We start from the raw sequence: 20405 nt of genomic DNA, 5'->3' as shown, positions 1-20405 counted from the left end.
GTGGAACAGATTCAACAAGCTACTGGAAATATTCCTCAGAGATTTTGCTCCATATTGACATGATTAGCAGTTGCAGCAGATTTGTCGGCTGCACATCCATGATGTGAATCTCCTGTTCCCCCACATCTTAAAGGGTCTCTATTGGATTGAGATCTGGTGACTGTGGAGGCCATTTGAGTACAGTGAACTCATTGTCATGTTCAAGAAACCAGTCTGAGATGATTGGCACTTTATGACATGGTGTGTTATCCTGCTGGAAGTAGCCATCAGAAGATGAGTACACTGTGATTATAAAGGGATGGACATAGTCAGCAGCAATACTCAGGTAGGCTGTGGCGTTGACATGATGCTCAACTGGTACTTATGAGCTCAGAGTGTGCCAAGAAAATCTCCCCCACACCATTACACCACCACCACCAGCCTGAACCGCTGATACAAGGCAGGATGGATCCATGCTTTCATGTTGTTGATGCCAAATTCTGACCCGACCATCTGAATGTGGCAGCCGAAATGGAGACTCATCAGAGCAGCAACGTTTCTCCAATCCTCCATTGTCCAGTTTTGGTGAGTCTGTGTGAATTGTAGCCTCAGTTTCCTGTTCTTAGCTGACAGGAGCGGCACCCTTGTGGTCTTCTGCTGCTGTAGCCCATCTGCCTCAAGGTTGGACGTGTTGTGCGTTCGGTTGTAAAGAGTGCTTATTTGAGTTACTGTTGCCTTTCTATCATCTGGAACCAGTCTGGCCATTCTCCTCTGGCATCAACAAGGCATTATCGCCCACAGATCTGCCGCTCACTGAATATTTTCTCTTTTTCGGACCATTCTCTGTAAACCCTAGAGATGGCCGTGCGTGAAAATTTCAGTAGATCAGCAGTTTCTGAAATACTCAGACCAGCCCGTCTCACACCAACAACCATGCCACCTTCAAAGTCACTTAAATCACCTTTCTACGTCTTGACCATGTCTACATGGAGTTGCTGCCATGTGATTGGCTGATTAGAAATTTGAGTTGACGAGCAGTTGAACAGGTGTACCTAATAAAGTGGCCGGGGGCAGTGCATAAGCATTGATGTAATTTAAAACAGGTAAAGGAAAAAAGGTTCAATTGTAATTAGCTTTACATCTCCTGTCAGAGTCTCTCTCTCTCTCTGTGATGCTTCACTCTTAACTTCTTATGATAATGTTGCATTGTTGTCAGATACTAAGATGAATAGAATAAAACTCCTTTGATGTCGGAACCCAATGTTGGGTCAAATATAGGCAAAATCCTGTCTTTAATTTACTCTTTTTAGCCAAATGGTTGGCATTATCTACATTTCAGCCAATGCTGGGTCATGACAACCTAGCTTTTTTCCTTTCAGAGCTTTAACTTGAAACATTTAGTGACGTCGATGCTTCTTTCCTGACAGAAGAGATTCATTATGTGCTGTAGTATTCAGGCGTAATGTGTCACTAGTTTATTCTTCTCACAAATCAATAAATTGCAAAGATTTTAATGCACTACTTATTATATAATTTATATTCATTTTTATAAATATAAATTTTACAATTGTATTAATTTTTCTTAAGGTTAATGTTTGTTTTTTTGATGATATTTTGCCTCGGAAGTCTGAAAATTATATACAGGAAGAATATTTAGCATATGGAATATTCATTCATTCATTATTTATGTTAATATTATTTATGCTTCATTCATTCATTCATTCATTCAAACAAACAAATTAAATGCTCTTCCAGCTGCAACCCAGTACTGGGAAACACCTATACACTCTCATCCACACACACACTCATACACTACAGCCAATGTAGTTTATCAGTTCACCTATAGCGCATGTTTCACCATACTGCTGTGAGGCGACAGTGCACTGAGCCATCGATTTCATTCATTGTGCCATCACATATAAGCATATTTATTTACGATTTTATTTGTGTATTTATTCATTCACTCATACAAACTAATTTAAATATTTCATTCATTAATATCGTTCATTCATTGTACCATGTCATGTAAGCATATTTATTTATAATTTTATTTGTGTATTCATTCATTCATTTATATTCATTCATTCATTCATTCATTCATTCATTCATGTAATGTTAATGTTTGTCTTTCATTTATTTTTTCACTCACTCATTCATGTATTGTTAATGTTTTTCCATATTATTTATTTTTTATTCATTAATAGCTCGGGTTTTCCCTGCAAGTCCAAAGACATGCGCTGTAGGGGAATTGGGTAAGCTAAAATTGTGTGTAGTGTATGTTTGTGTGTGTGTGTGTGTGTGAATGAGTGTGTATAGATGTTTCCCAGTACTGGGTTGCAGCTTGAAGGGCACCTGCTGCATAAAACATATGGTGGATAAGTTGGCGGTTCATTCTGCTGGGGGGACCCCTGATTAATAAAGGGACTGAGCCGAAAAGAAAATTGATTCATTAATTCATTCATTCATTCATTCAAACGAAAAAACAAACAAATGTTATTATTCTATTCATTAATTTCATTCATTCATTCATTATACCACTGTAAGCATATTTATTTACAAATTTATTTGTGTATTCATTCATTCATTCATACATACAATTGCATTTATTTTATCCATTGATTGCATTCATTCTTTATATCATGCTTTTAAACTTATTCATTAAGATTTTTTGTGTTAATACATTCATTCACTCATTTGTGTACTTTTAGTTTTGTTTGTGTTTTCATTCATTCATTCATTCAAACAAACAAATTTAATTATTTTATTCATTGATTTCATTCATTAATTATACCTTGCCATGTAAGCATGTTTATTTACAATTTTGTTTGTGTATTCATTTATTCATTCATTCATTCACTCACTCACTCACTCACTCACTCACTCACTCACTCACTCACTGATTCATTCATTCATTCATTCATTCATTCAAACAAACAAACAAATTTAATTATTTTATTCATTGATTTCATTCCTTAATTATACCTTGCCTTAGCACATTATTTACAATTTTGTTTGTGTATTCATTCATTCATTCATTGATTCATTCAAACAAACAAATTTAAATATTTTATTCATTGATTTCATTAATTAATTATACATTGTCATGTAAGCATGTTTATTTACAACTTTGTTTGTGTATTCATTTATTCATTCATTCATTCATTCAAACAAACAAATTTAATTATTTTATTCATTAATTTCATTCCTTAATTATACCTTGCCTTAGCACATTATTTACAATTTTGTTTGTGTATTCATTCATTCATTCATTCATTCATTCAAACAAACAAATTTAATTATTTTATTCATTGATTTCATTAATTAATTATACCTTGCCAAGTAAGCACATTTATTTACAATTTTGTTTGTGTATTCATTTATTCATTCATTTATTTATTCATTCATACAAACAGATTTATATTGTTCATTGATTGCATTCATTCTTCATACCATATTTATAATTTTATTTTATTAATTCATTTGTGTATTTTTTTCTGTTTTATTTATCATTCATTCAATCATTGTGTATTTTAGTTATTTGACTTTTAATCATTAATTGTGTCATGTAATATTAATTCTTATTTATTTATCATCCGTTTGTTCATTTATTCATTTATTTTTATTATTTGTCTATTGTATTTAATTACTTATCATTCATTCATTTGTGTGTTTTTTGATTCTCGACTATTTTTATCATTCATTTAGTCATGTATTATTAATGTTTGTTTATTTATTAATCATTCATTCATTTTTCTTTATTTAATATTTGTCTATTATATTTATTATATCACTCTTTCATGTATTTTCGTCTATGTTATTTTTTTAATTAGTTCATATTTTAATTAGTTCATCTTTCATGTATTTTTAATGTTCGTCTATATTATTTTTTTTTAATTCATTCATTCGTTCATAGTATCATGCTATTCTGGCAACAAAAATATTTATTTATTTTAAAATAATAACCAATTATAATAAACACCCAATAAATTATCTATGGCAACCTCTGAAATAGAGACTAAATTTATAAAGAGGGTGTTCCAAATCTGTCGTTCTCTTAATAGGCAGCTGTCTATCTAGGCTGTAGAAGGATCTAGTATGCAGTTCTCTAACTGCCTCCTAAATACAGACGTTTTACTTGTCCTACTCGCAGTGAGAGTCGGCGAGCACACTAAAATGAAGTTCACTAGCGAAAGGTCATCAATTTTACAGTGTGCGCTGCACGTGAGTGTACTTGTGTATTAATACGGCTCCCGCTTGTTCAGTGCCGACTGCAGCGCTTCCAGGAAACTCTTTGTGCATCCAATCCTGACACTTTAATGGGTTTGATGTGTACCTGCGTATGAAAGAATGATGACAACATGGAGGAAGAGTGTTTGTTTGGCGCCGCCGGGAATTGAAACGAGTTCACATAGAGGGAAAGACTTGAGAAGAGGATTCAAGCATCTGCGGAAAGTGTGTTATTTGTTTTTTTAAGGAGCTGCCGTAATCTAATCTGTAAAGCACATATGTAAAGTAAAAAAAGGGAGATCGTTTTAGGTGCATTTCTTTTTGAAAGTCGAGCGTTTTGTTGTAGTGAATTGTTTATATTTCAAAAAGTTCGCCAAATTTTTATAGTGATTTTTTTGGGGAAATAAATCATCAATTCAGTTGATTGGATTGCGAAAAGTTTGTAAAGCATAGATTTGGTGCTTTTTTCTATTTTCATCACCATTTTCATCAATTGCATGAATTTTGTATAGTAAATTTTTTTGATGAAACAAGATCGTCAATACATTTTTTTGTCTATTTTCAGTTGAATGAATGATCAACGAAAAGTTTGTAAAGTATAGATTTAGTAGTTTGATGGGCAGAGTTAAAAGAGGCAAGGACTTGGTGATGTCATCGGTGAAGAGAGATTGTTTTAGGTGCATTTATTTTTGGAAAGTTGAAAGTTTTTGTTGTGCGTGTGAAAAATAGAATTTTGCGAAATCAAAAAATGTAGCAAATTTCACTGATTTATTATTGGTCACCATTTCCACAAAATTTGTATAGTATTTTTTTTATTAATTAATTCCAGAAAAATACTAAACGAGGCAAGGACTTCTTGATATCACTGAAGAAGGGAGTTCGTTTTTGGTGCTTTTTGTTAGTTGAAAGTTTTTGTTGTGCATGTAAAAATTAGAATTTTGCGAAATCCTAAACTTTCATGAATTTCACTCACTCACTCATCCCCGAAATTTGTGTGTGTGTGTATATATATATATATTTGTGTGTGTGTGTGTATATATATATATATATATATATATATATATATATATATATATATATATATATATATATATATATATATATATTTTTTTTTTTTTTTTTTTTTTTTAATTAATTAGAGAGAAATACTAAACATTACCTTATTTTTGTCTATTTTCATCATGGGTCACCAATTCCACATATTTTGTATAATAATTTTAATTTTTATTTATTTATTTTTTTTGATGAAACAAAATCGTCAATTACAAAACAATGCTAAACGATACTTTATTTTTTGTCCAGTTTCAGTGGATTAAAAGGCAAAGTTTGATTTGATGGGTGGAATCAAATAGGGCTAGGACTTGGTGATGTCATTAAACACAGGAGTTTGTTTTTGGTGCATTTGCTTTTTGAACATTTTTGTTGTGTGTAAAATGTTGTGAATTGCTTATACTTGGTCCAAAAATTTAGCGAAATTTGTTTGTACATCTTGGTGAAACAAGATCGTCAATTAGAGAACAACGCTGAACGATACATTATTTTTGTCTATTTTCAGTTGACTGGATGGCGAAAAGTTTGTATAGATTTAGTGCTTTTGAGGGGCAGAGTTAAAAAAAGACAAGTACTTGGTGATGTCATCAGTGAAAGGAGATTGTTTTAGGTGCATTTTATTTATTTATTTTTTTTTTTGGAAAGCCGAAAGTTTTTGTTGTGCTTGTGAAAATAGAATTTTGCTAAATTCAAAAATGTAGCAAATTTCACTCACGCATCATTGGTGGCCATTTCCACAAAATTTGTATAGTATTTTTTTTTTTGATTAATTAATTAATTAGAGAAAAATACTAAAACCTTATTTTGTCTATTTTCAGTTGATTGGATGGCGAAAAGTTTAAGTATAGATTTTTATGGTGTGAGAGGCGGTTTTAAAAAAACGCGAGAACTTGTTGATCTCATTGGAGAAGGAAGTTTGTTTTAGGTGCATTTGTTGTTTTAGAAGTCAAACGTTTTTGATGTGTTTGCAAAAAAAGTAAAATTCAAACATTTAGCAAATTTCGAAAAACTCACTTTTCCCTGATTTATCATGAGTCGCCAATTCAACTAAATTTATATGTACTATACAAATTTCGTTGAATTGGCGACTCATGATAAATCAGGGAAAAGTGAGTTTCTTTAAATTTGCAAAATGTTTTTTTTTTTTGACGAAACAAGATCGTTAATTTGACAAAAATTACAAAAGTCACCTTATATTTGTCTATTTTTAGTTGATTGAATAGCAAAAAGTTTGTAAAGTATAGAGCAGGTGGTTTGAGGGGTGGAGTCAAAAAAGGCAAGTACTTTTTGATGTCATCAGAGAAGGAAGTTTGTTTTTGATGCATTGTTTCAAGTTGAATGTTTTTGTTGTGCCCGTATAAATTATAAATTCGCAAATTTCACTCACTTTTGCCTGATTTATCATTTATTATTGGGTTGCCAATTCCACAAAATTTGTATAGTAATTTTTTTTTTATTAATTAGAAAAAAATACTAAACATCTTATTTTTGTCTATTTTCATCATGGATCGTCAATTCCGCGAAATTTGTATAGTACTTTTTTTATGAAACAAAATCGTTAATTAGAGAACAATTTATTTTAGTTTATTTTTAATTGGATGGCGAAAAGTTTGTAAAGTATAGATTTAGTGGTTTGAGGGGCGGAGTCAAAAATAGCAAGGACTTGGTGATGTCATCAGAAAAGGGTGATCATTTTAGCTGCAATTTTGTTTTGAAAATCGAATGTTTATGCAGTGCGTGTAAAATATAGTAGTGAAATATTCATATTCGGTCCAAAAATTTCACTCAATTTTTATAGTGTATTTTTTTTTTTTTTTTGGTGAAACGAGGTTGTCAGTTAGAAAACAATGCTAAACGATACTTTAGTTTTTGTCCATTTTCAGTTGATTGAATGGCAAAAAGTTTTTAACATATACAGTTGAAGTCAGAATTATTAGCCCCCTTTAGATTTTTTTCTTTTTTTAAATATTTCCCAAATAATTTTTAACAGAGCAAGGAAATTTTCACAGTATGTCTGATAATATTTTTTCTTTTGGAGAAATTCTTATTTGTTTTATTTTGGCAAGAATAAAAGCAGTTTTTAATTTTTTAAAAACCATTTTTGGGTCAAAATTATACACCCCTTTAAGCAAATTTTTTTTCAGACAGTCTACAGAACAAACCATTGATATAGAATAACTTGACTAATTACCCTCACCTGCCTAGTTAACCTAATTAACCTAGTTAAGCCTTTAAATGACACTTAAAGCTCTATTGGAGTGTCTTGAAAAATATCTAGTCAAATATTATTTACTGTCATCATGGCAAAGATAAAATAAATCAGTTATTAGAAATAGGCTTTTAAACTATTATACTTAAAAATTTGCTGAAACAATCTTCCCTCCATTAAACAGAAATTGGGGGAAAAAAATAAACAGGGGCGCTAATAATTCAGGGGGGCAAATAATTCTGACTTCAACTGTATATTTGGTGGTTTGAGAGGCGGAGTCAAAAAAGGCAAGTACTTGGTGATGTCATCGGTGAAGGGACATAGTTTTTTGGCGGGGGAAGTTGAATAGTTTTGTTGTGTGTGTGTGTGTGTAAAATATAGTAGTAAATTGCTTATATGTAGTGCAAAAATTTTGTATAGTGATTTATTTAGTAACAAAATGAAACAAGTGAAGCAAAAAAACACTAAAAACTAAATTCAGTTGATTGGATGGTGAAAATTACAAAATTTACTAAAAGCTGCTAAAAAAAAAAAAAAATACACAAGTTCTTGATGATGTCACCAGAGATGGAGTTTTGTTTTTAGAAGAGATATACAGTTGAAGTCAAAATTAATAGCCCCTCTGTATATTATTTCCCCAATTTCTGTTTAACGGAGAGGCAGTTTTTACACATTTCCAAACATAATAGTTTTAATATTGCTGAAGGATAAATTTAATAAATTTAACTTTATAAACTTGTCCTTGAAATAGTTTTAAAACAATTAAAAAGCGCTTTTATTCTAGCCGAAATAAAACAAATAAGACTTTCTCCAGAAGAAAAAACATTATAGGAAATATTGTGTAAAAAATGAAACGTAATTTGGGAAGTATTTGAAGCAGGCCTAATAATTCATGACTTCAACTGCACAGTGTTTTGCAGTGTCATTTGTAACAATTCCCTGTTGTAGGAGAATCCTCAGAGAGAAACCCGATGCCAGCTGAGCTCTTTTTTAACTTTACTGTAGGCCTATGTGTTGTCTAGCTACGCCTGTGCGTTAAGTGTTTGTTTGACAGGCTTCAGAGAGCGTGCGCTGTCGACGCGTTTAATGCGTTTGTGACGGATGCTAAAGGTCAGCAGGCGACGGGTCAGTGGGAGACGGAGAGACGGATGATTCGCTCTTCACACCAGAAAACGCCGGCGGCTCGTAAAAACCCCGGAAGGTCAGCTCGACATTTCAGCGCTGAGATCATGGTACTGTCGGGGAAGAGCCGAGCGTTCGTCCGTCCGTCCGCGCTGCTGATATAATATCATCAATGATTGATGGCGCTCATGTATATTTGACTGAGAGCGGCTCCGAGACTGTCTGATTTCTGCTGTGATCATAACATCAGACGCTGTGTGGGATGCATAGCAGAGTTTTGTGGTCATATAGACCCTTTTTTAATTCAATTCAATTCGACTTTATTTGTACAGCGCTTTTCACAATAATTATTGTTTCAATACAGCTTTACAAAAGGTGCACATATTACAATCGAATTGGTACCATAACTTTATTAGTTACCAATGACTTGAACTATCTATTTTCACAAAACTGTGTGGGTCATCGGCATCTTAAAGATTTTAATATTTAGTATTTTTTTTAATGTATGAACATACACATTTACCGGCCACTTTATTAGGTACACCTTACTAGCGCCGGGTTGGATCCCCATTTGCATTCAGAACTGCCTTAATCCTTCATGGCATAAATTCAACAAGCTGCTGGAAATACTCTTCAGAGATTTTGCTCCATATTGACATGATCGCATCATGCAGATTCGTCGGCTGCACGTCCATGATGCGAATCGTGGCGCGGCCTCGTGCCGTTACACAGCCATATCGCACTGCTATGCGTGTAATATTGCGTTAATACAACAGTTTGACGGCATAATTGTGTATTTTAAAAACAAAATCAAACATGTGGAGTCTCAAAAACCCCTTTGTATGAGGAACTGCTTTCTTCCGGATTTAAATCATAAGCTGACAGTTAAACAGCTGAGCGTGCATCTTTTAAACTTTAGATCCGTAGTGTCTGCTTTTTGCTGGCTGTATGTGGGCGGAGTAATACACAAAGGGTAAAGAGGCTGTAGGAGTTATTGCAGAATATCTCATGGCTATCAGCCAATCAGATTTGAGAAACAGACAGAACTGTTGTGTGTGTATATATATATATATATATATATATATATATATATATATATATACACACACATTGCGATCGTGATTTTCGAAACGATTACAGCACTTTGTAAACGTTTGTTATTACCATTTGATGAGTCTCCCCATATTGCAGAATATCTCATGGCTATCAGCCAATCAGATTTGAGAAACAGACAGAACTGTTGTATATATATATATATATATATATACATTGCGATCGTGATTTTCGAAGCGATTACAGCACTTTGTAAACGTTAGTTATTACCATTTGATGAGTCTCCCCATTCAGTTTCATAGAGCGCTTGTTCCTGGAAGCCCTTTCGCGTGACGTCACACTTAACCAGCGGATTGAAGGTTGTTCCAATTCCTTAACATTTAAAATTCCAGCTTTTGCCATCAAAAAACACTTTAGCCAACCTCTAGTAAGGGGAAATCACATGTCATTTATGCTTTCTGCCAGTCTAATTTTAAACACTGGGATTTGAGTATGAGTGGCTCAGTGGTTAGCACTGTGGCCTCACAGCAAGAAGGTCTCTGGTTCGAGTTCAATAGTTGGCATTTCTTTATGGCGTTTGCATGTTCTCCCCGTGCTGGCGTGGGTTTCCTCTGGGTTCTCCAGTTTCATTCACAGTCCAAACGCATGCGCTATAGGTGAATTGGGTGAACTAATTTGCCCGTAGTGTATGGGTGTGTGTGAATGTGAGTGTGTATGAGTGTTTCCTAGTACTGTGTTGTGGCTGGAAGGGCATCCGCTGTGTAAAACATATGCTGGAATAGTTGGCGGTTCATTCCGCTGTGGCGACCCCCGTTAAATATGTGACTAAGCTAAAGGAAAATGAATGAACGAATACTGTTAGTCTGTATTTATTGCGTATAATTCATTATTTTTTTGCATTCATGTATGCCGTTATTATTGTTTATATCTATTCAGTAATTAATTTCCTTTTTTTTTATTAATATAGTTGTGCTCTTCGTTTTATGATTTAATATATTTGTATGTGTGCGTTCATACTTTGGTGTGTCCTTCCCTTTCTATTTTACTGTATCTATCATTTTTATTCTATTTTTAAGTTTGCATTTTGGCACGTGGTGAGAGTATCTTATATTAATTCATTCTGGACTCAACCCTTGTGTTTTACCAAGAGTTTTGATGTGTGTTTGGTTCAACGCTCAACATGACATTTCCCTATAAAACTCATATTAAAAGTTTTCCCCGATGGATGGTAAAGTGACTGAAGTCTGTTGTTGTTGTTCTATTGATTTTTCCGAGGCTCTTTCCGGATTGTTCTCTCCTGCTGTGTGAGCGACAGACGTCACCGCAGACTTTAATTACGCCTCAGTCAGAGGGCAGATGGGAAATGTCGGTGCGTTTTCTCTCTGGAGTTTTTCTGCTTCTCTTTTCAGGCCTCGCTGGCTTGTCTTCTCCTTCGCTGGAGATCTGAACGGAAGATTCTGGTTTAATGAGGCTCAATCAGAAAAGATGCGAAGATATCCAACGATGTGAAGTAGATTTATGCGCAAAACTTTAATATTAAATAAAACATTTACGAATAAAGCAGCGTTTCCTTTCGGTGAGAAACAAAAGAGATCAAAATCGACACTTCCTGATAATCAGACTTAAAAATGTAGTTTAGTGGGTTTGGAGAAGCCACGGTGGGCTTTTTTCTTCTCTATTAAATGAATTCCGCTTCAAAAGACTAAGATGAAACGCAATGCGGTGGCTTTTGGAGGCGTGAAACGCTCTTTGAGAGCGCAGACAGACGCTCAAGACAGTTTTGGAGCTAATAATAATATAATAATAATAACACTGATGGACTGATGGCCAAGGGGTTTTTGCAAAGTACTGGACTTGCTGCTTGGTCCATTAATGCGTCCCGTCACACTAGTGGTAAATATTCTGGAGAGAGCTCCTTCTAGGGTGGAATGAAACAAATCATGTGATGAAAACAATGTGTGTGATGTAGTGCTGTCAAAAGTATCGAGTTCAGTACTAATCGATACTTTAATTGAAAAAAAAAAGTAAAGTAGTGAACTCATGAGCTTCAGGGCCAATCACAGTCATTTCTGTTGAGCAATCGGTGTTGTTTATAACGTGCAGAATTTTAATGTAACGAGAAGTTGACGTTTTCATTTTCAGTATTGATTGGTACCGAATTCGATACTTTTGACAAGACTACATCACACACATTTTTATTATCACATGATCTGTTTGTAGCAAATGAGGTGGAGACTCATTCATCCCACCACTAGAGGGAGCTCTCTCCAGAGTATTGACTGTGCATTTCCTCTGTCGTATTTTCTGTTACCACTATATGTAAACACACTGTGTAGACCTTCTCTTTACGAAGTATTGCCAGTTCCACTGCCTTACCGAGCGTTTCCTTACTATTGTGTTTGCCTTGACAGTGGTGCTAATAAACGTGCAGTGCAAATGTAAGCAAGAAGTTGACATTTTGAATTTTCAGTATCGATTGGTATCGAATTCGATACCCTTGACAACACTACATCACACTTTTTTCATCACATGATCAGTTTTTAACAAATGAGATGGATGCTCTTTCGTCCCACCATTAGAGGGAGCTCTCTCCAGAATATTGACTGCGCGTTTCCTCTGTCGTATTTTCTGTTACCACCATATATAAACACACTGTGTAGACTTTCTCTTTTTGTGAAGTATTGCCAGTTCCACTGCCTTACCGAGCGTTTCCTTACTATTGTGTTTGCCTTGACGGTGGTGTTTATAAACATGCAGCGTAAATGTTAGCGAGAAATTTACGTTTTTAAATTTCAGTATTGATTGGTACCAAATTCGAAACTTTTGACAGCACTACATCACACACATTTTTCATTGCATGATCTGTTTGTAACGAATGAGGCGGAGGCTCATTCGTCCCACCACTAGAGGGAGCTCTCTCCAGAATATTGACTGTGCATTTCCTGTGTGGTATTTTCTGTTACCACCATATATAAACACACTGTGTAGACTTTCTCTTTACACAGTATTGCCAGTTCCACTGCCTTACCGAGTGTTTCCTTACTATTGTGTTTGCCTTGACAGTGGTGTTAATAAACATGCAGCGCAAATGTTGGCGAGAAGTTGACATTTTGAAATTTCAGTATCGATTGGTATCAAATTTGATACTCTTGAAAACACTACATCACACTTTTTTCATAACATGATCAATTTTTAACGATTGAGGCGGAGGCTTGTTTGTCCCACCACTAGAGGGAGCTCTCTCCAGAATATTGACTGCGCGTTTCCTCTGTCGTATTTTCTGTTACCACCATATATAAACACACTGTGTAGACTTTTTGTGAAGTATTGCCAGTTCCACTGCTTCACCGAGTGTTTCCTTACTATTGTGTTTGCCTTGACAGTGGTGTTAATAAACATGCAGCGCAAATGTTGGCGAGAAGTTGACATTTTGAAATTTCAGTATCGATTGGTATCAAATTCGATATCCTTGACAACACTACATCACACTTTTTTCATCACATGATCAATTTTTAACGAACAAGGCAAAGGCTCGTTTGTCCCACCACTAGAGGGAGCTCTCTCCAGAATATTGACCGCGCGTTTCCTCTGTCGTATTTTCTGTTACCACCATATATAAACACACTGTGTAGACTTTCTCTTTACGAAGTATTGCCAGTTCGACTGCCTTACCGAGCGTTTCTTTACTATTGTGTTTGTCTTGATGGTGGTGTTTATAAACGTGCAGAGCAGATGTTAGCGAGAAATTGACATTTTACATTTAAATTATCGATTGGTACAGAATTGTATACTTTTGACAGCACTACAGCACACATTTTTATCATCACATGATCTGTTTATAATGAATGAGTGGAGACTTGTTCATCCCACCACTAGAGGGAGCTCTCTCCAGAATATTGACTGCGCGTTTCCTCGGTAGTACTTTTTGTTACCACCATATATAAACACACTGTGTAGACCTTCTCTTTGCAAAGTATCATAGATATTTACATTAGAAGTATTTACATATAGAAGATATAAGCACATATATACATCTGTGATTGGGTTTTTTTTCCGTTGGTCAGTATGCAAATTTTTTTTATTATGATTTTATGAAATTAAATTATAATTTCAAATCACTTTTCTACATTGATTGATAAGTGACCTCACGGGCATTGCCGACAAAGAGCGTGTGTTTGTGTGCATGGAAATGTATTATCCTCCCTCCTCTCCTGCTTTCACTTCTAATGCTAACGGAGGGAGCGATTCGTTTGTGATTGAATCCTCGTTATGAACAACTCCTTCACTTAGCCGACAATAAAACCAGTTTCTGTTACCCCAGCGTCTTGTTGTCATATACTATTTACATTGTTTGCTGATTTTATTCAATAAAACTAGCATAAGCCTAGTATTTAGTGCGAGTTGGTGCTGCTTTGCCGTATGGTGAATGCAGTAAGGGACTGTATTATCATTAATAACGTTACTTGTTGAGCACAAAAGTTTGTAACATACCAAAACGTAAAAAACGAAATGTTACCTATGAAATGTTCTGCCTTTGTGCTTTGTTTTCTTTGTTTGCTCGTTACTACATTTGTACACAGCGCTAATGTCCAGAGTCTTCACATTGGCTTTAGTCTTGACTAGTGCGGTTGAATGACATTTGCCCTGGGAGCACTGTACAAATGTGGCAGCAATATTGACCCATGCTAAGGGTCCGTATGCGATATCATTCATTCATTTTCTTTTTCGGCTTAGTCCCTTTAATAATCCTGGGGTTGCCACAGCGGAATGAACCACTAATTTATCCAGCACATGTTTTCCAGCTGCAACCCATCTCTGGGAAACATCCATACACACTCATTCACGCTCATACACTACGTACAACCCAATTTAGCCTACCCAATTCACCTGTACAGCATGTCTTTGGACTGTGGGGGAAACCGAAGGAAACTCACGCGAACGTGGGGAGAACATGCAAACTCCACCCAGAAAGGCCAGCTGAACAAGCCGAGGCTCGAACCAGCGACCTTCTTGTTGTGGGCGACAGCACTATGTATCTAATGAATATATCTATGACAAAGTATTGCCAGTTCCACTGCCTTACCGAGCGTTTCCTTGCGACTCATTCACACGAAGCTTCAACGCTTGACAGAGGGCGTGTCTGAAGTTGGGGCTGACACGATCGTCGATTAGTCAGCAATCAGCTACTGTCTGAGCTGGGGTATTTGCATACAGCGATCTGATTGGCTGATGATTCCGTCGGTGCTTAAAAAGTTGAAAAAGTCCCAACTTCTGCAGCGAACAACGCCACTGAAACGGCGCCGACAGATCCACAATGCAGTTCGGCAATGCCTGACGTCACCCATTGAAAATGAATGGGAAGCGTTGAAGCTGACGCCTCGGCGTTACTGTTGTGTTTGCCTTGTTGTGATCTTTTGCCTGCCTATTGACCACTGCTTCTTTGGATTTCGGACTCTGCTTTGTTTGCCTGTTTTGGACCGTTATCGTTTGCCTGTTTATGATCGTGACTCTGCATGTACATTTATTTTGCTGTTCGTTTATTAAAGCTCCACTATTTCGGATTTTCACTGTTTCCATGTCGTCACCTACGGCTTCGTCACACCGTTAAAACAAAATCACATGACTTTTTGATGCGCATAAATGGAATATATTCAAAACATATGTTTCCATTGAACTTTATGCACATTTTTACTTATCAAATAAAACGTTTATCCTACTTTTTTAAATTTATGCACATCTTGCTATTTCCAATATAGGCTCATTCTGAAAACGTAGCCCTATATACGTTTCTGGAGACCGTAAATTATGTAGCCGGAGGTACATATGGCTGCATTTAATTTTTAAACGAACGCTAGGTATGACGATATTTCTTTTCGCGCTTACCAGCTGGCCGATTACCTCCGTATGGACAGCATTCCTGCTGTAACCAGTTTGTCCCATTAGCTTGTCGTGTACGCCGATGGACTTGAGACACGGAGTGGAGTTTACCACAAGGACGGGATTCGAGTTCGGTGAAGAACGGTAAATAACAGGGCGAGAATGTGGTAAAATCTGAAAACATTGTAAAAATCAGACGAGGGCTTTTCTTCTTCTGGATTGCTCTTGAAAAGTGTTGGTTGGAGGGTGGGTCAGTCAATTTTTCAGACATTCAGTCAGTCGAACAGTCAGTCGACAGCAGCCTCTGGTGGATTTACGTGAGAACAGCAGATGCGAATGGCACTCGTGGAAGAAATTAGAGATCTCAAAAAAGCATACACAGCAACCTCTTGTCAATTCGCAAAAACAAAAACTGCAAAAAAAAAACAAACAAACATACCCCCGGGACTTATTTCACAGTCTCCAGAAATGTATATAGAGGTACATTTTCAGAATGAGCCATGGTTGGGCATTTTCATTCCATTTTTTAAATCTGATGTTCCAAAATTCAAATAAAAATATCTGAATGTAAACACAGCTCCTCATTCCTCCGCTCCTGCCTTTATGAAATCTGCATTACGCCATAGGAAAACACAGGTTCGTGGACGCGCTGATGTCCGTCTGAAGTGTTTGTTTGATTAACGCTCGTCCCAGATTCTCCGTAAGCCCAGATCTCCTTCACGCTCCCCTGCTATCATTGTTTTTATCCTCAGTTCAGGAGAGCAATTACCAGCATCAGAAACTCTGCTGAATATTCATGAGGCCCTTGCTGAGTTATGCAAGTATGCAGAGAAATATGCAAAGCGCTTTTGTGGCGACGGTGCAGGTATGATCCTGTTCCTTCCAGGCCGGAATTGAATAAAACCCCAGTGAAGTGTACAGCTTTTTTGATGTTTTAGAACTTTTGATTTGCAACCATTTAACAACTACATAGCAACAGCATTTAAAACTCTCTACTAGCCGTATAGCTGTTTTTAGAAGACCTGGCAACACCCTAGAAACAGAACAGCAATATCCTCTCTTGAAACACTAGCAAGTGCATGACAACCATTAGAAAATCCTAGCAACGCCATAGTAGCAGAATAGCAACTCTAAGAACACCCTAGCAACCACAGCTGCTATCGCAACAATTAACCAATCACAAAACAATTATTAGAACACCTAGCAACACCCTAGCAACCCCATATATACTATCAGAACAATTTTGCTACAAGGCTTAGAACCCATTAGCATTACCCTAGTAACACCACGGCAACTCTGAGAATGTTTTAGCAACCATAAAGCATCTATTACTTTCCCTTAGCAACACCCTAGCAACCACATAGTCACTCTTTGAACACTAGCAAGTGCAAAACAACCGTTAGAATGCTTCTTAACACCCAAGCAATTCTACCGCAACTCTAAACCCTGCTGAAAAATCCAGCTTAAACCAGCCTAGGCTGGTTGGCTGGTTTTATAGGGGTTTTGGCCACTTATAGGGGTTTTGGCCACAGGCTGGTTTCCAGCCATTTCCAGCCTGGTTTTAGCTGGACAGGCTGGGAAATGACAAGGTAAAACCAGCTTGACCAGCCTAGCCAGGCTGGGAGCCCAGCCAAAACCAGCTATGTCCAGCCTAAACCAGGATGGTCAAGGTTGTTTTAGATGGTTTTAGCTGGTCACTTTCCAGCCTGACCAGCTAAGACCAGGCTGGAAAGTGCAGAACAATCATAAGAAAACATTAGCTACACCCTAGTAACCATGTAGCAACCCTTTAAACACTTTAACAACCACATAGCAACTATTAAAACCCCTTAGCCAAACCCTAGCAACCAAATAGCCACTCCTAGAAAAGTAAAATACATATCAACCTTTAGAACTCCTTAGCAACACCCTTGTAACAGTATAGCAACCCTGAGAACACTTTACCATCAACATATCAACTATTACAACCCCCTAGCAACCACATTGAACACTAGCAAGTGCAAAACAGCTCTTGGAACCCTTTAGAAACATAATAGTAACTGTATAGCAACCCTTAGAACACTTCAGGAACCACATAGCAACTAATAAAATGCCTTACGCCTGTTTCACACCGCAAGCGTCAGCGGCGCGTGAGCAGAGCGTGAGCAGCGCGTGTGTTTTCGGCGTCTATGTTAACAGATTAGAGCTTTCATACCGCACGCAGCAGCAGCGCGTCAGAGCGAGGCGTGAGCGTCGCCGAAGCAGCAGTGCAGCGATAGTTTCGGCACTGGGTCTATTTTTGACGCGCTGCTCACGCTCAATTAAAGTGACAGTGCATTGATAATGACCAAAACACATTAAATGACAGTAAAAAGTAGCAATTTTACCAAATAAATGCGTTAATAATGTCAAATGGTTTATATATAGTCTTTCAAATGAACTTAAAACGATTAAAAACGGCAACAAACATTTATTTAGGCCCGAACTACAAAACCGAATGTAAAACAATTTTACTATCAGTTTTGCTTAAGTTGCACACTAGTGTTGTAGGAGAGGGGAAATGGAATATTTACGGGATTTGTAGTCCATAGCGAAGTGTATTGTGGGTAGTGTAGTGCGACACGCATGCTGGATGATGTGAGCTCGCTGTGTTCTGTGCAGCTGAGCAGAGCAAGAAAGTTTTAATCGGCTTTGTTTTATGTTCACTCGAGTTATTCCTACCGGGAGCTGTTTGCACTGTGAATCTGACAACACGAAAATAAGTAAAAGAAGGGCATGCATTGGTTACTTTTGTCCGTCTCATCCTCTGCACGAGCATGAATTAACGAGCTGTTATTCTGCCGCTGGACATCACTGAAGCGGAGAAAGTAACACTAGTTTGATCATGTATAAATATCATTATAACTATATTGTATAAATATGATTATAACTAGGTCTACAGCAACCTGATAATCAAATAACAAATGACATGATATCACAGGCGATTGTCTTCTGACTGTAGACACTTCTCATATAAGTTAGCTTTAGAAGCATACAGTACTATTTGATCTATAAAATTTGTAAAATAAACATTTGCAGGTTAATGAAACAGCATAGGAGGGGCCTTGGTGCAGATGAAAAGTTTAAAAAGTGTATTTGTATATAGAGGGGTAACTAGATAGAATAGACAGAGATAGGTTGATCTCAGCAGCAGCTGCCGAAGAGCTGCGCGCTGCAGACGCAGCTGGTGTGAAAGGCAAACGCCTGCGTGCTGCTACTGCTCGACAAACGCGCTGCTCACGCTCTGCTCACGCGCCGCTGACGCTTGCGGTGTGAAACAGGCGTTAGCAACACCCAAGCAATCACATATCCACTGTTTGAACACTAGAAAGTTCACGACTATTCTTAGAACACCTTAAAACACCCTAGTACCTGTATGGCAACCCCTAGAACACTTCAACAACCACATAACAACTATTTTAACCCCTTAGCAACACCCTAGCAACCACACAGTCACTTATTGAACACTAGCAAGTGCAATACAACTACTGAAACCCTTTTAGAAACACCATAGTAACTGTATTGCAACCCTTAGAACACTTCAGCAACCACATAACAACTATTAAAGCACCTTAGCAACACCCTAGCAACCACATAGCCACTTTTTGAACAATGGCAAGTGCAAAACAACTCTCGGAACTCCTTAAAACACCCTTGTTACTGTATTGCAACCCTTAGAACACCTTATCAACCACATAACAACTTTTAAAGCACCTTAGCAACACCCTAGCAACCACACAGTCACTATATGAACACTAGTAAGTGCAAAACAACACTTGGAGCCACTTAGAAACATCATAGTAACTGTATTGCAACCCCTAGAACACTTCAACAACCACATAACAACTATTTCAACCCTTTAGCAACACCCTAGCAACCACACAGTCACTTATTGAACACTAGCAAGTGCAATACAACTACTGGAACCCTTTTAGAAACACCATAGTAACTGTATTGCAACCCTTAGAACACTTCAGCAACCACATAACAACTATTAAAGCACCTTAGCAACACCCTAGCAACCACATAGACACTTTTTGAACAATAGCAAGTGCAAAACAACTCTCGGAACTCCTTAAAACACCCTTGTTACTGTATTGCGACCCTTAGAACACCTTATCAACCACATAACTTTTAAAGCATCTTAGCAACACCCTAGCAACCACACAGCCACTCTATGAACACTAGTAAGTGCAAAACAACACTTGGAGCCACTTAGAAACATCATAGTAACTGTATTGCAACCCCTAGAACACTTCAACAACCACATAACAACTATTTCAACCCTTTAGCAACACCCTAGCAACCACACAGTCACTTACTGAACTCTAGCAAGTGCAATACAACTACTGTAACCATTTTAGAAACACCATAGTAACTGTATTGCAACCCTTAGAACACTTCAGCAACCACATAACAACTATTAAAGCACCTTAGCAACACCCTAGCAACCACATAGCCACTTTTTGAACAATAGCAAGTGCAAAACAACTCTCGGAACTCCTTAAAACACCCTTGTTACTGTATTGCAACCCTTAAAACACCTTATCAACCACATAACAACTTTTAAAGCACCTTAGCAACACCCTAGCAACCACACAGCCACTCTATGAACACTAGTAAGTGCAAAACAACACTTGGAGCCACTTAGAAACATCATAGTAACTGTATTGCAACCCCTAGAACACCTTATCAACCACATAACAACTTTTAAAGCACCTTAGCAACACCCTAGCAACCACATAGCCACTCTTTCAACACTAACAAGTGCAAAATAAACCCTTATAACTCTTTATCAACACCTTTCTAACCCCACAGGAATGCTGATAACACTATACCAACCATTAGAACTCCTTAGCAACACCCTAGC

The 20405-nt window shown here is 36.9% G+C and overlaps 2 protein-coding genes and 1 long non-coding RNA gene across 32 annotated transcripts in view; 2 read left to right on the top strand and 1 right to left on the bottom strand.

Annotated features, from left to right (window-relative positions):
- ptprsa (protein tyrosine phosphatase receptor type Sa) overlaps nucleotides 1-20405 on the top strand; it is a 387121-nt gene that overhangs the window by 2330 nt on the left and 364386 nt on the right. Inside the window, exon 1 of one of the 30 annotated variants that reach the window (XM_087302298.1) lies at nucleotides 4319-4431. The exons of the other annotated variants lie outside the window; for them this stretch is intronic. The gene's annotated coding sequence lies outside the window, so the exon portion shown is untranslated. Of the gene's footprint in view, nucleotides 1-4318; nucleotides 4432-20405 lie in introns of those variants that run through there. 30 annotated transcript variants of the gene reach the window in all.
- kdm4b (lysine (K)-specific demethylase 4B) overlaps nucleotides 1-20405 on the top strand; it is an 814203-nt gene that overhangs the window by 667711 nt on the left and 126087 nt on the right. The window lies entirely within an intron of this gene.
- Nucleotides 5308-7988, bottom strand: LOC147831459 (uncharacterized). The gene is made up of 2 exons (XR_015521693.1): nucleotides 6346-7988; nucleotides 5308-6265 (listed from the first exon to the last, which is right to left on the bottom strand). It is a non-coding gene; the product is annotated as an uncharacterized LOC147831459 (long non-coding RNA).

Source organism: Danio rerio, chromosome 22 (genome assembly GCF_052040795.2).
Source record: "Danio rerio strain M-AB ecotype USA chromosome 22, GRCz13ab, whole genome shotgun sequence".
In the NCBI taxonomy this organism is placed as follows: domain Eukaryota; kingdom Metazoa; phylum Chordata; class Actinopteri; order Cypriniformes; family Danionidae; genus Danio; species Danio rerio.
This window is presented reverse-complemented; position numbering and strand designations above follow the sequence as displayed.